Genomic DNA, 12,085 nt, shown 5'->3' with positions numbered 1-12,085 from the left:
GGTAAATTTCGAGGACAAAATTTTCTTAAGGGGGAGAGAATGTGAGGACTCACAAAATTTACTTATTTAATTTCCTATTTCTAACTTATTTAATTATTTACTTGGCCATTTACTCCGAATATTATTTTCTAAGCTCTTTAGACCTAATTACATGGGTCTATAACTCAATTATATTTTTAAAGTGACTTGTTGCAAAATTTATTTGTTTGGAAGCTCGGTAAGTGAAAATAGTGAATACGCGTTTGGAGACAATAGCCGATCTGAGAGTACAATGAGTTTGAAAAATTGGAAACATGTACATTAGTCTTAAAATAGGTATATTTATGTTTAAATGTTCAATTATTAGTTAGTTATACTATCGTTATAAGAATTTCTTGGAAGTTTCACTTTATCGCGCTTAAATAGGAAGTACGTATTTTTACACGCGCTATTAATTGAGAGACTTTAGACCATTATTTTTAAACCCATAAGAGTGGATAATAATAATATGAATGGAAGTGCATTAGAGGTTTAGTACACTAGTGAAACAAACTCGAGAATAATCGAGCACGAAACACGCGTGTGCGTGCACGGGGAGAGGGTTGACTTTTGGACAAATTGTGACCACACATTTTAGCTTCTCTTGGAAGCTTCATTTGCATTGCACACTCTCTCTCTCCAGCTCCAAACAGCCGTGCACCCTCAAGAGCAAAGAACTAAACTTGCTTCATCAATTTCTTCTTCATTCCTTGCACCAATCCTTCACCATTTCACACCAAAATTTGGCAACACTTAGCTATTCACTTGGTGAACCGCTCAAGCTACAAAAAGGGGCTGCTTTCCACTGTTTTCTTGAGTATCTTAGGACCGAAAATTTCTGCTTGGTTCATCTAAGGAAGTAAGTGATGATCCACTGCTCAAATCTTGTCTTATGGAAGTAATATAGCATTTATAAGCTCATGCATGCATGTCGGTAGCCTTATTTATGTTGGAAAATGTTGTATGGACTCTATGAATTCCCACTATAGTTGGATGGACTGATTTGTTATGTTTTGATGATATTAATGTTGGTTTAGTGCTTAAATTAGTGGAAATGAGTGATATTATGGATGAAAGTTCAAAGAGGAGTGAAGGTGAAAATTTCCATTTCTGCCCCTGTGTTGCTCGTGACCTTTAAAGTGATTTTTCGTGGTTCTAATGACTTGGTTATGATGTATATATGTTGTGTGGGTTATGTAGAAAGTTTCATCAAAAAATAACGTGATTTGGTTGGCCAAATGATGTGTTTTCAGAAACCAGCAAAACTGGAAATTTTTCCCGTAACTACTCTGACAGTGTTATTGTTTTGGCTATAAAATTTTTCTTCAATGTCAAAATTGAGTACTGTTTATGGCACTGGAAACTAGACATTACCAGCTTTACAACGGTATAAAATGCACATTTTGATTCTACCTGAGCAGTCCGTACCAATCGTTTAAACATGACTGTCCTGTTTCACGTCTACACTGGGAGCTATGTTTTGAGCAGTGAATTGATGCTCAAATGTGAGCTAGTTGTGGATAGATTTTGAAAATGATTTTTTCTAAGAAATTGTAGCTTTATGAATCTAGTTTTCAACGCCACTAACCACGCTCAATTTTGAGTTGAATTGATTGAGTTCTGGCCGAAATTCCAAACTGATTTGGTGAGTTCAAACCCTCTTTTGGCTAGTTCAAAGCTTTAATTTTTATTGGGACTTGTTGTTTCGAAATTCTTGGTAATCACCTACCAAACACATCTTAGATGTTTATTATACCTTGTCTACACCAATGAACCATGTTTGAGGAAATTTCCTTGGCCAAATGCTTGAAAACGGAAAAACGAAAGTCCAAGGCAGATTTGCCTTGGAACTTTTTGGGATTTTAGTGCTTTTGTTAACTGACTTTCCATGCGTATTTTTCTATGAAATTTTACAGAGAAATAGAACTTATATGATATTGTAATATTGCTAATTTTGGTGACATTCCGAGCCCATTTCAATACTCGAACAAAATCCCAAAATTGGTACTTTAAACCTGAAAATTGCCTAATTGCACTACAACAAAAATGGCTTTTCCTGACACGCCTAAAAGGACACTTGCTGGTTTTTGTTATTATAGCTATTCTATCATGACACTTATTATCAATTCAATAATATATACTTTAATTTTGTTTTTTTTATCTGATATAAAAATAATAATGTGTCTTTAGATTCCCTATCATGACACTTGAAAAAATGTGAGATACACCAAAAAAATTAAAACATAAAATGATGTTGTTTTATTTTGGCGAAAGATTCCTTGCCAAAACACTTAGTGAAATTTCAAAACTTTTATTTTGCAAGCCAGCGAAATTTTGGTTCTTCTCATCTCTCTCACAAACTCTCTCTCTCGGCAAACTATCCCTCAAAACTCCCCCATTTTGGTTCTTCCGTCTTCCGTCTTCGCCGCCGCCCACTCCCCTATTTTCAGTTGCTAACTCGGCCGCTTCCCTACCCTATTCGGTCAACCACGACACCTGCACCAATAAGCCTTCGCTCTCTTTGCTAGGACAAAAAGAATAAGAAAATAGATACTCGTGCTCTTTCCTTTTTCTTCTTTCCTCTGAAACCCATCCCCATGCTTCTCCTTACTGACTAGATATTCAGGTTGACCGTGCCGAGGAGTAGAGTAGGCGAAGGTTACCGCTATCATCTCATTGGAGTCCAGCCACTACAGCGGAAATCATCACTGTAAAGTTTCCCACACTCTTGTACTTTTTTCCCCCTTAATTGTATTGTTTTCTTCTTTGTCTGCAATCATGTCGGTTATGCTTTACTTTCATCTTGTTAATCGATTTTAAGTGGCTGGAATTGATCATAGGTTTGAGTAGAGCTTTAGATTTAAAATCAAGCTCAGGCCGTATAAGGAATTGATGAAAAAGAAATTTCAAAACTTTTCATGCTCACTACCTATTTGTCGGAAGGTTCGAATGAAGAAAGAAGAAAATTTATGCATTCATGCCAGCCGACCTTTTCCGGCACAGCCAGGCATCGTTCCTCGTTATCCAGTGTAGAACCCAATTCCGGTGTCTTTATCACTTGTCAGGATTCAAAGGATAGCTCTGTTTTTTTTAAATAATAATTATTTTTTTGGGCTCCTTTATAAGTGGTAGTGTTCCCTAAACGAGTTTGGACAGAGTCTATGTCGTTTCTCTTTTTTGCTCTAATGTGACCGCCAACATGAGCAAGGTTGGGGAGAGGAGGGACATCGTACTAAAGGCATACAATTTAAAAGATAGATTCAACAATCATTAAAATTGTCCCCAAAAAAGAAGTTATTCATTCTGGACTTTGACAGTCTATTGCCTGCTGATATTGCCATAGTCATAATTTTTTATTTTCATCACAATTTCAAATTAGAATAGCTAAAATATCCTTCGTCAGGCAAAAACAAGCGGTGAGTGCTAATGAGAAACCTTGGTTCTATCTAACGAGTCACTAGACCAGAATTTATTCGCGTCTCAACATGAAGATAAACTTGTAGCGCTATAAATACTAGCTAATTCCAAAGATCATCGAAACTGCAGTGCCCATACCATACTATGCTTTACAATCAGATTGGCAGCTGGAATGGAGTGGATTATTATCAGCGCATGCCAGGCAGGCCTTATCCTAACTTCTACCTAAAATTCTGGCTCCCAATTTACGGTAGCGTAGTAATGTGTCATGTTCTGTGGTTGGCCAGTTAGTGCGTCACTGTGTGTTTCGAACTTTATTTAGGGGCGTGTCCTAATCTCATAAATAAATGAGATACGCAATGGATATATATATATACACACACACACACACAATGGATCATGGATGACAATTTGATAATGCCGTGCTACCTTCAACTTTTTCGAGGGAATTATTATTTTTTTTGTTCAGATTTTTTCTATTGAGAAATTTATCACTTGTATTTTTCCCTTTTACTAAGCAAGCAACTCATTACTCGTGCTAAAGAAATTATTATTGTGATGTTGTAAGCTCCTATCTAACTTAACTACGAAATATTTTTATCCAAACACAATCAAGTAGTCTTTCCGTTTAATAGCAGACTTTATTTCCTCTAAATCTTGCAGTAGAAAAAAATAGCATCTACGTAGGGGCAGTATGCTCTGCTTGCTTGTCATCATATACCCAAGTAATTATGTTATTCAGTACATTGCTTAAGAAACGTATTGAAATGTAAAAACTTCATTGTCACTTAATTGGTATACATTTTCTGTAACTATGATAATACTTTGTGCTGAAAGATAAATTTTGTGTGTTTATACATGAGGCAGCAGGTCCATTGAATACAACTTGGGACTCCAGAACTTTGAAAGAAGACATGGAAGATATGTGGATTCATCCCAATGTTAATAAGGAATGGATGAAGTCAGGAGAGAAAAAGGGAAAAGTTCAATTTTCTCATGACACAGAGAGGAGGCCTTATCTTTCCCATGTGGAACTAAGGGTGAGATATTGTTTATACAATACATATTTAATGACTGACTATTGAATGTTAGCCTTTTTCTTTAATTTGATCTCTCTTTGGCAAGTGAAGGGTGAGTTTGCTGTACTTACACATTTCTGATTCTGAAATGATTCCCTTTGGATTTAGCTGAGTTGATTACACTATGTGAACCATAGGTTGGCATGATTTAGTTGTGTGACTGCCATGTTACTGTACAATCTACTTTCAGAGTACGTTGCATTAGTGTGAGATTGGTCTGTGAGTTTATGCATTTTATAGAGTGTTTCATCTCAGCCCAATGCTCGTTTGCAGCTGCTGTTGATTAGACCAAGTTGTGTTAAACTTCTCAGATTGTAGTGATAAACTTTTTGATCGTCAAACTCCAGGAATGGTTCAATGATGAGGGAACTCCAAATTTCGCTACTAGGAAGTCACCATCTTGGAATTGATGATACCAAAAATATTGCAAGAGTGGTACAACACATGCTTATAGATGGTGCTCTTTTGCAAATTACTGCAAGGAGATTACGTGGTTCTCCTGAAAAAGTTGAGTTTCTATTTGAAAATGGTATCTAGTTGTCACTCTGCATCTCTTTACATTCACCTTGTTATGATCTTCATTTCAGACTAATTTCTTTGTGCTAATTGCATATATATTCTTCATGAGCTTTTCTTCTCCAACTTGAGAAATGGTCCATCAGTTTCTCAGAAAGTCGAAAGCCCTCTCAAAACTATATGCTTTGATTTTTTCTGAAATTTTATTTGGGGATGTTTAAAAATGAAAGGTAAGAGAATATGAATGGGGAAGAATACGATTTCCAGGGCAAATTTATGCAATAATTTTGCGTGTAACATTTAAATGATGTTTAGGAGAATTAACTTTGTTATAGTCAGCAAATTGCTGGATTTCTCCAAATACAAAAATTTACAGTATTTGATATGTTTACTTACGATATAGTCTAGATGTGCCGCGGTGCTTCCTCCAAAGTTGCATGTTTAGACCAATTTGCTTCTGCTTTATGATTGAAGTGGACATTTCTTTGCATTTAGAAGCTACATTGCTTTAGATGCATCTCAGTATGCTGCGCATTGACTAACTTGTCGCATTCACTGTTTGGATAGGTGGGAGTATATTGGCGTCACTTGGTTCCTTTAAGCAAATGTGGTTTTCAAAATCTGAGTAAGCTTTTACATCCACTCTACCTTTCAATATTCAACTTTTCTCCTTTTTTTCTCCCCATTTTCAGTCTGCTTTATCTCTTGATTAACAGGTTTGAGGAACATGGAGCTTCTAATGTTCAAAGAAAATGCCCGTAAAGTACTTTACTGGTGCAGACAATTATCACATTAGACAGAAATTCATGGAGCTGACTTCACTTTGATTAGTTCGCTGACGGTATGTGTTGCTCGGTTTTAATATCCTGCTTTATAGGCGCCTAAACAATGTACTATATATATTTACTGTACCTCTCGCGAATCGTTGCTAATGTTGTACAATTACGTTACCTGACTTTTAGTTCAACAAATTATACTTGTTAGGGAATCTTTCAAGTTTGTACTTGTTACTAACTTTTAGTTCAACAAATTATATTTGAACATTGACTTTTGCTTTTAGATTACTATATGCATTCTGTTCTTTGGGATAATTTTACAAGTCCTTTGGATTTTTTGATTCACGGAATGTATAGCTGGGAGCACTACCCGCAGGTTGCTTCTATATCAAAAAAAAAAAAAAACTACTGACAGTTAAAAGTGTCAGCATAACTCCGTTAAAAAAACTCCTACTTATTACTAACCATAGCTATCCTGACACTTTCGATTATCAAGAAAAGGAATTTTCGTTGGCAGATGAGATGTTATAACAGCATAGTTTTCCTGACACATTTGAATACTATATACCTATCCCTACATTGGAAAGGACGACACTCGTCCGAGGTGTGAGGAAAGGTAAAATGTCAAGTTAGATTATCTATAGCGACACTTTTAAATGCTGTTAAAGGTCATTTTTGTTGTAGTGTTTTCTCAAATTTTCAGCAATTTTGAGCTACTATATCTTGGTGCTCAAAACTCCGATTCTTGTTCCGCTTATTGCGTTTTAAACAACTCTAATTGAGTTTCTGTGACGACCCCACTTCTCCCAAGGGCGAACCCAAGGGTATCAGCGGGCCGCCTGCCTAGCTCGCGCCAGGACTCAAAACTTAAAGTTCGAAAGAGCACTAAATACAATATAAACAATCCAAAAGGTATATTTACATCTTCAACAGTAACGAGTCAAACCACTCTAATACATTATAACCACAACTAGCAGAAGATAGACCCTAAGAAGGGTTCTTATACAAACTACCAAAACAAAAACAAACATCTTAACTATCCAACTATTACAAACTAGACCTAACTTTACTAGCGGCAGAGTCCCAAAGTTCCCCGCGTCGTCCCCTGCTAAGGAAAACAAAGGAAACGGGGTAAGCTGGAAGCTTAGTAAGTAAACAGGGGCAAAAGCGTAAATTTCACGTAACCACATTTCCACAGTAGGAGTAAAGCAAAAGCAGAAAAGTAACATCACATAATAAGGATACAGGTGGCTCCAAAGCCAATTCATATGCCATGCGTGATCTCCTGCCGACACTCCGTCGACCACACTCAATGGTCCGTAGAACTTCACTTGTACACCCACCGACACCTTATCACCCTCACTGGCCAGTCACCTCACAAACTTGCCCGGGCGAACGAAATCACAAACTTGAGCTTGAGTCACAAGCTCGGGTCACAAACTTGGTCACTTTCTCGGTGAACCGGATTCACAAAATTGGTTCATAACATGAACCTACAAACTTGGTGACCTCAGACTAAGTTGGACTGACTTCGACCAAGCCCTAACCGGCTCGAATAGTCCAAACAGGTCTTAGATCGGCCCCACGAACTCACAAACTTTGCAAACTTCACAAACTTTACTCGAAAGTCGCCCCGAGCCACAAGCTCAAGGGTTTTGGTTCCAAAAGATTCATATACATATGCCAAGTACAATTACACATTCAAATTAGGGTTTAGGTCGAGTGCGATAAAGTACACCCTCGCCTAAGTACCCTTTTCACATATCTCAAACACATAGCAAAGAAAATACACCAAACTGGCCGGAATACTTACTCAAAATACCGAAAGTAGTACTAAAGCAAAATCGCTTCGCGCGTTCGCTAGTAGTGGGCCCCACCGGCTCCGCCTAGCTCACCGCTGTCTGAAATGGAAGATTTTATCACATTATTATCACAAACGGCCACTAACATGCCCAAAACAAGCAAAACGGCAAAATTGGCACGCGCAAGTGCGGAAACGGCAAAAAGGGGCACACGCGCACGCGCGGAACGGCAAACGGGACGGCCAAATCCGCCATCTCAAACCGTTTTGGTCAAACGTTAGGCTAGAAATATCGGATCAAGGTGAACGAGACACCGTTTCGAAGCTATGAGGAAGGCCTACAATTCTCATGAAGACACCTTAAACTGGATCCGAATCAAAACAAGTTGAAATCATGGAAAACGGTACCAGAAGTTTGCACTTTGAATGACAGACAGGGTCTGTTTACTAGACCATAACTTCTAGCTCACAAGTCCAAATCAGGAAATTCCAAAGCCATTAGAAAGCTGAGACATAAGGCTAAAATTTTGATGTTTTGGCCAAGATCTGAATCCACTCAGAATAGAACGAAAATCGAGTGCCAAAATACCCGTCAGAACTGTCCAAATACAAGGTAGTTCTGACGATCGATATTGTTTTGATCATAACAGGAGCTACGGCACTCGGATTTCAACGTACTTTATACCGTTCCGAAGCTGAGACCAAGATCTAAATTTCTTATGAAGGAGTCGACACCCAGATCGAATGGGATCAATACGGAAAAACCCACTGTCAGAAACTGAAATTCAAAACGTACACAAACGAACGTCTAAAACAGGCCTGATGGTTTTGTCCATAACTCAGGATACACTAATCCATTTAACCTGAAATTTTACAAGTAGATTCAAGACCTAAGAGGCTACAATGTTGAAGAAGGCCACTCAATCCAGTTTCGAGTATAACTAGGTCAAAAATGCAAGATACTACACCAGCATCGGAAAAGCAGATTCACAAAACGTATTCTAGCACAAAAATCATAAAACAGGCTACCTAATTCCAAATTCCGAAATTCCAAAGCCATATGAAAGCTAAGATTTAAGACTACATTTCATCAGAAGACCATAACAACCAATTCAGAAGCAATCCCAACCAAAACAACCAATTACAATCGCAGTTCTTACATTCGGCCAAGACCAGAACAGCAAGGGTAAATTCGACTTTTGTCACTCTACGCTACTCCGATTGACCTGAAATTTTACAGGAACCTATAAAATGTCATTACCTACAACTTTCATGTTTTAAGCCAAGGCCAATTCGGCCTCTATCTATGACCAAAATTTTCGGACAGAATGAAGAACCAAGAACCCTAATTTTCCAGATTTCTTCCAAAACAGAAATTCCTTGCAATCTTCCACCTTTTCCACCCTCTAGAATCATTATATACCATTTCCAATCATCATAGATAGCCACACAATCATGTTCATTTTAAAACAGAAAAAATTACCAATAAATAGAAAGTTTCACCAATCCAACCAAAATCAAGATGTAATCCATAAACTTGCATCTTATTTCATCACCAAGCATGAATTAAACATTATTAGAAGAAGGAAAGTGGTCCTTCACAACTTACCTTAGAACAAGAGAGAGAGAGAGAGTACTAGGTCCTCTAGCTTTCCAACCAACTCCACACAACACCTTACAAGCACCAAACTAAGAGGTTTTATGGAAGGAATTCAAGATTAACCGGTTAGTTTGTGAGATTGGGCAAGATTGGAGTATGAAATTGAGAGAGGTTTTTCTTGTTTCTTCAAGGAAGAGAGCCGGCCAAGCTTCTATGTTTTTGAGGGATTTTTGGTCAATTTTTGGTTTTATTTAGAATTTGGAAAAAGGTTGAATAAAAAGTCAAAACAAGAATTAATCATATGGTGACACATGTCACCCTATTTAATGCAAGTCTATCACTTTGTCTCTCTCCACTCTCATCCATATATCAACCTTCAATTATCTCATAACACCCGGTAAATTAAATCCAGTATTCAGAACTTAACCTAATTGGCCGAAATTTTTCGAACTTTTCGCACTAGTGGGTCCCACGTCCGATATACGTTCTTAATTTCTCAAAAACTAACTAATACTAGAAAAATCATCTAAAAACTCTATTTACTCAATAAAAATTATCTGGGGAATTTTCTAATAAAGAAAATGTAGAAAAACGGGTTTTCAATTTTAACCGGAACTTAGGGTTTAAATCTTAATTCCTACTTAGGGTTTTCGAAATACTCCCAAAACCAAACGTTACCGCCCAATTAATGAATATATCAACGTAGAACGAACTGGGGCCTCGCAATCTCCCCCACTTAGGACAATTTCGTCATCGAAATTAATTCTTTTATCAAAGCGTACCTTCGAAGCCCACCGAAGGGTCAGTCACTTCGGGTAGACCCATTGCATACACTCTGGCTGGCCCTTTGAGTCGATTTTCCCCTGCATTTGACGGCTTCGTTGTGGTCCCTTCAGTCGGTGGCTTGAGTCCTTCTTTTTGCATTTTAGGGCACCGGGCAATCAGATGTTCGGTGCTGCCACATTTGAAGCATTTCCGTACCGAACTATTTTTCCAACAATTTTCATCAGTGTGATTGCCCCCACAGAAACCACAGGTTGGCTTAGTGGCCGTACTTGCCCCTCCACGCTGGGCACTCCTCTGGGGCTCTCGCACTATTTGACCTCGCCCAAAGCTAGTCAGATTTCTTGTAGGTCGTGGACCATCTGTGCCTTTACTTGTTTTAGCAGGTGGCTCGTTTCGCGAACTCTGTCCAACCGGGGAATCGTTCGAGCTGGGTTGCCTTCTTTTCCGGTCATGAAAAGCTTTAACCTGTGCCCTGGCAGTCTCAATCCGCTGTGCTTTTTCTAGCGCTTGGCTAAACGTGTTCAACTGAGCAGCTGCTAGCGATTCCTGGATTTCCACATTTAAACCTTGAACGAATCGACGGATTCGTTTCTGCTCCGTTAACACCAGCTCTGGGGCAAAGTGAGAAAGTTTAGTGAACTGGGTTTCGTACTCTGCCACGCTAGATGCACCTTGACGCAGGCGGATAAAATCATCTTCCTGTTTCTCTTGCACGATGGGCGGCAAATACTTCTCATTAAATTCTCGGGTAAAATTGATTCAGGTCCAGGGGGTTTGTTCGCACTCCCACTTAGTTTTAATCACGTTCCACCAGGCTCGAGCGGCTCCTTCAAACTGGAACACAGCAAAAGATATCTGCCGCTCTTCCGAATACCTAAGCGCGGCAAATATATCGAGCATACAGTCCATCCAGGTTTCTGCTAAATCAGGATTAGGTCCTCCTATGAACTTGGGAGGTGCAAACTTTTGGAACCGTTCTAAGGCACGGTTCTCGCTCTCATGATTATGTCCCGGATTATGTCCAGGGTTTCCAACAGCATTCCCGTGGCCCTGAGCCTATTGGTCAATCATACGCTCCATCAAGTCAGCCATTCACTGGATGGCTGTAGCTACTTGGTCTGGCTCTTGTTCATGTTCCATTTCAGGGTCTCGTCCTCGCCCTCTACCTCCACCTCGAGTACCGGAGGCCATCTAGTGTACAAGTCTATAATTCGGAATAATACGTATACTTATTATCCAGACTATGAGCAAAAGAAGAGACACAAAACTTACGCACAAAAGGCACACAAAAGATAAGTTCAACATTCTATTCAAATATATACACGTATTTACAAAGTCACACTAAAAGATTTACACATTACCCGACCTCCAGTCGGTACAAAACCCAATATACACGAGCACTCCGGCTCCAAAAATCTAGTTAGTCTGCCACGTAACAAAAGGAATTAGCCGAACTAGTTCTAACAAAAGTAACCCGCCTAACAGTCAAAAGTACAAAAGCGGCCCTATGCGTCTCCCCTAGGACCCAGGTTCCCAACGGAACCTAACGTATCCACCTCATCCATCATCTCCAGACCGGTGGCTCGTGGCGGAGCCTCAGCGGCTAAATCTAGTAAGAGCTCGCAGTCAACAGACATACTCCGAGCCCTGTCCCTCAGCTGCCTCTTCATAGCGAAGAGGTGCTGGTGTGTGTCCTGAAGCTGACGGTGCAAAGCATCCGTCCTCTCCCTCTCCTCTCGGAGACCCCGCTCCAAGTATCCCATGCGCCTCGCCTGCTCACGGCCAACCGCTCTAGTCTCGTCGAGCTGCACCCTCAGAGTCTCGACCGTCCTGTCGAGGTAATAACGCTCATCATCCAATGCTATGACTACCTCGTCGGGATAGCCATACGTATACCAACACGCGCAGGGTCGGCGCGACACCTGGCCGAAGGGGGAGTACAAAGTGAAAGGCTCTCCCAGCCTCTGCCTATAACGGATCGCCCGCTTACGCAGCGCTCGATCCTCTGGGCCCCTCCTACTCGGAGGTCTCGGTCCCACACCACTGGGTCCCGCATCACTCGAACCGCCCGGATACATACCTACAAAACATT

General features: G+C 39.8%; 2 long non-coding RNA genes across 2 annotated transcripts; both read left to right on the top strand.

Annotated features, from left to right (window-relative positions):
* The first annotated feature begins 2,647 nt into the window (after window positions 1-2,647).
* LOC140013866 (uncharacterized) lies at window positions 2,648-4,418 on the top strand. Its single transcript, XR_011820697.1, has 2 exons — window positions 2,648-2,728; window positions 4,303-4,418. It is a non-coding gene; the product is annotated as an uncharacterized lncRNA (long non-coding RNA).
* Window positions 4,419-4,899: 481 nt separating this feature from the next.
* Window positions 4,900-6,035, top strand: LOC113707342 (uncharacterized). The gene is made up of 3 exons (XR_011820629.1): window positions 4,900-5,021; window positions 5,598-5,655; window positions 5,747-6,035. It is a non-coding gene; the product is annotated as an uncharacterized lncRNA (long non-coding RNA).
* Window positions 6,036-12,085: the final 6,050 nt, after the last annotated feature.

The sequence above is a fragment of the Coffea arabica genome, chromosome 8c (assembly GCF_036785885.1).
Source record: "Coffea arabica cultivar ET-39 chromosome 8c, Coffea Arabica ET-39 HiFi, whole genome shotgun sequence".
NCBI classification, from domain to species: Eukaryota; Viridiplantae; Streptophyta; class Magnoliopsida; order Gentianales; family Rubiaceae; genus Coffea; species Coffea arabica.
Note: the sequence above shows the minus strand (reverse complement) of the source record. Positions and strands in the feature narration are given on the sequence as shown.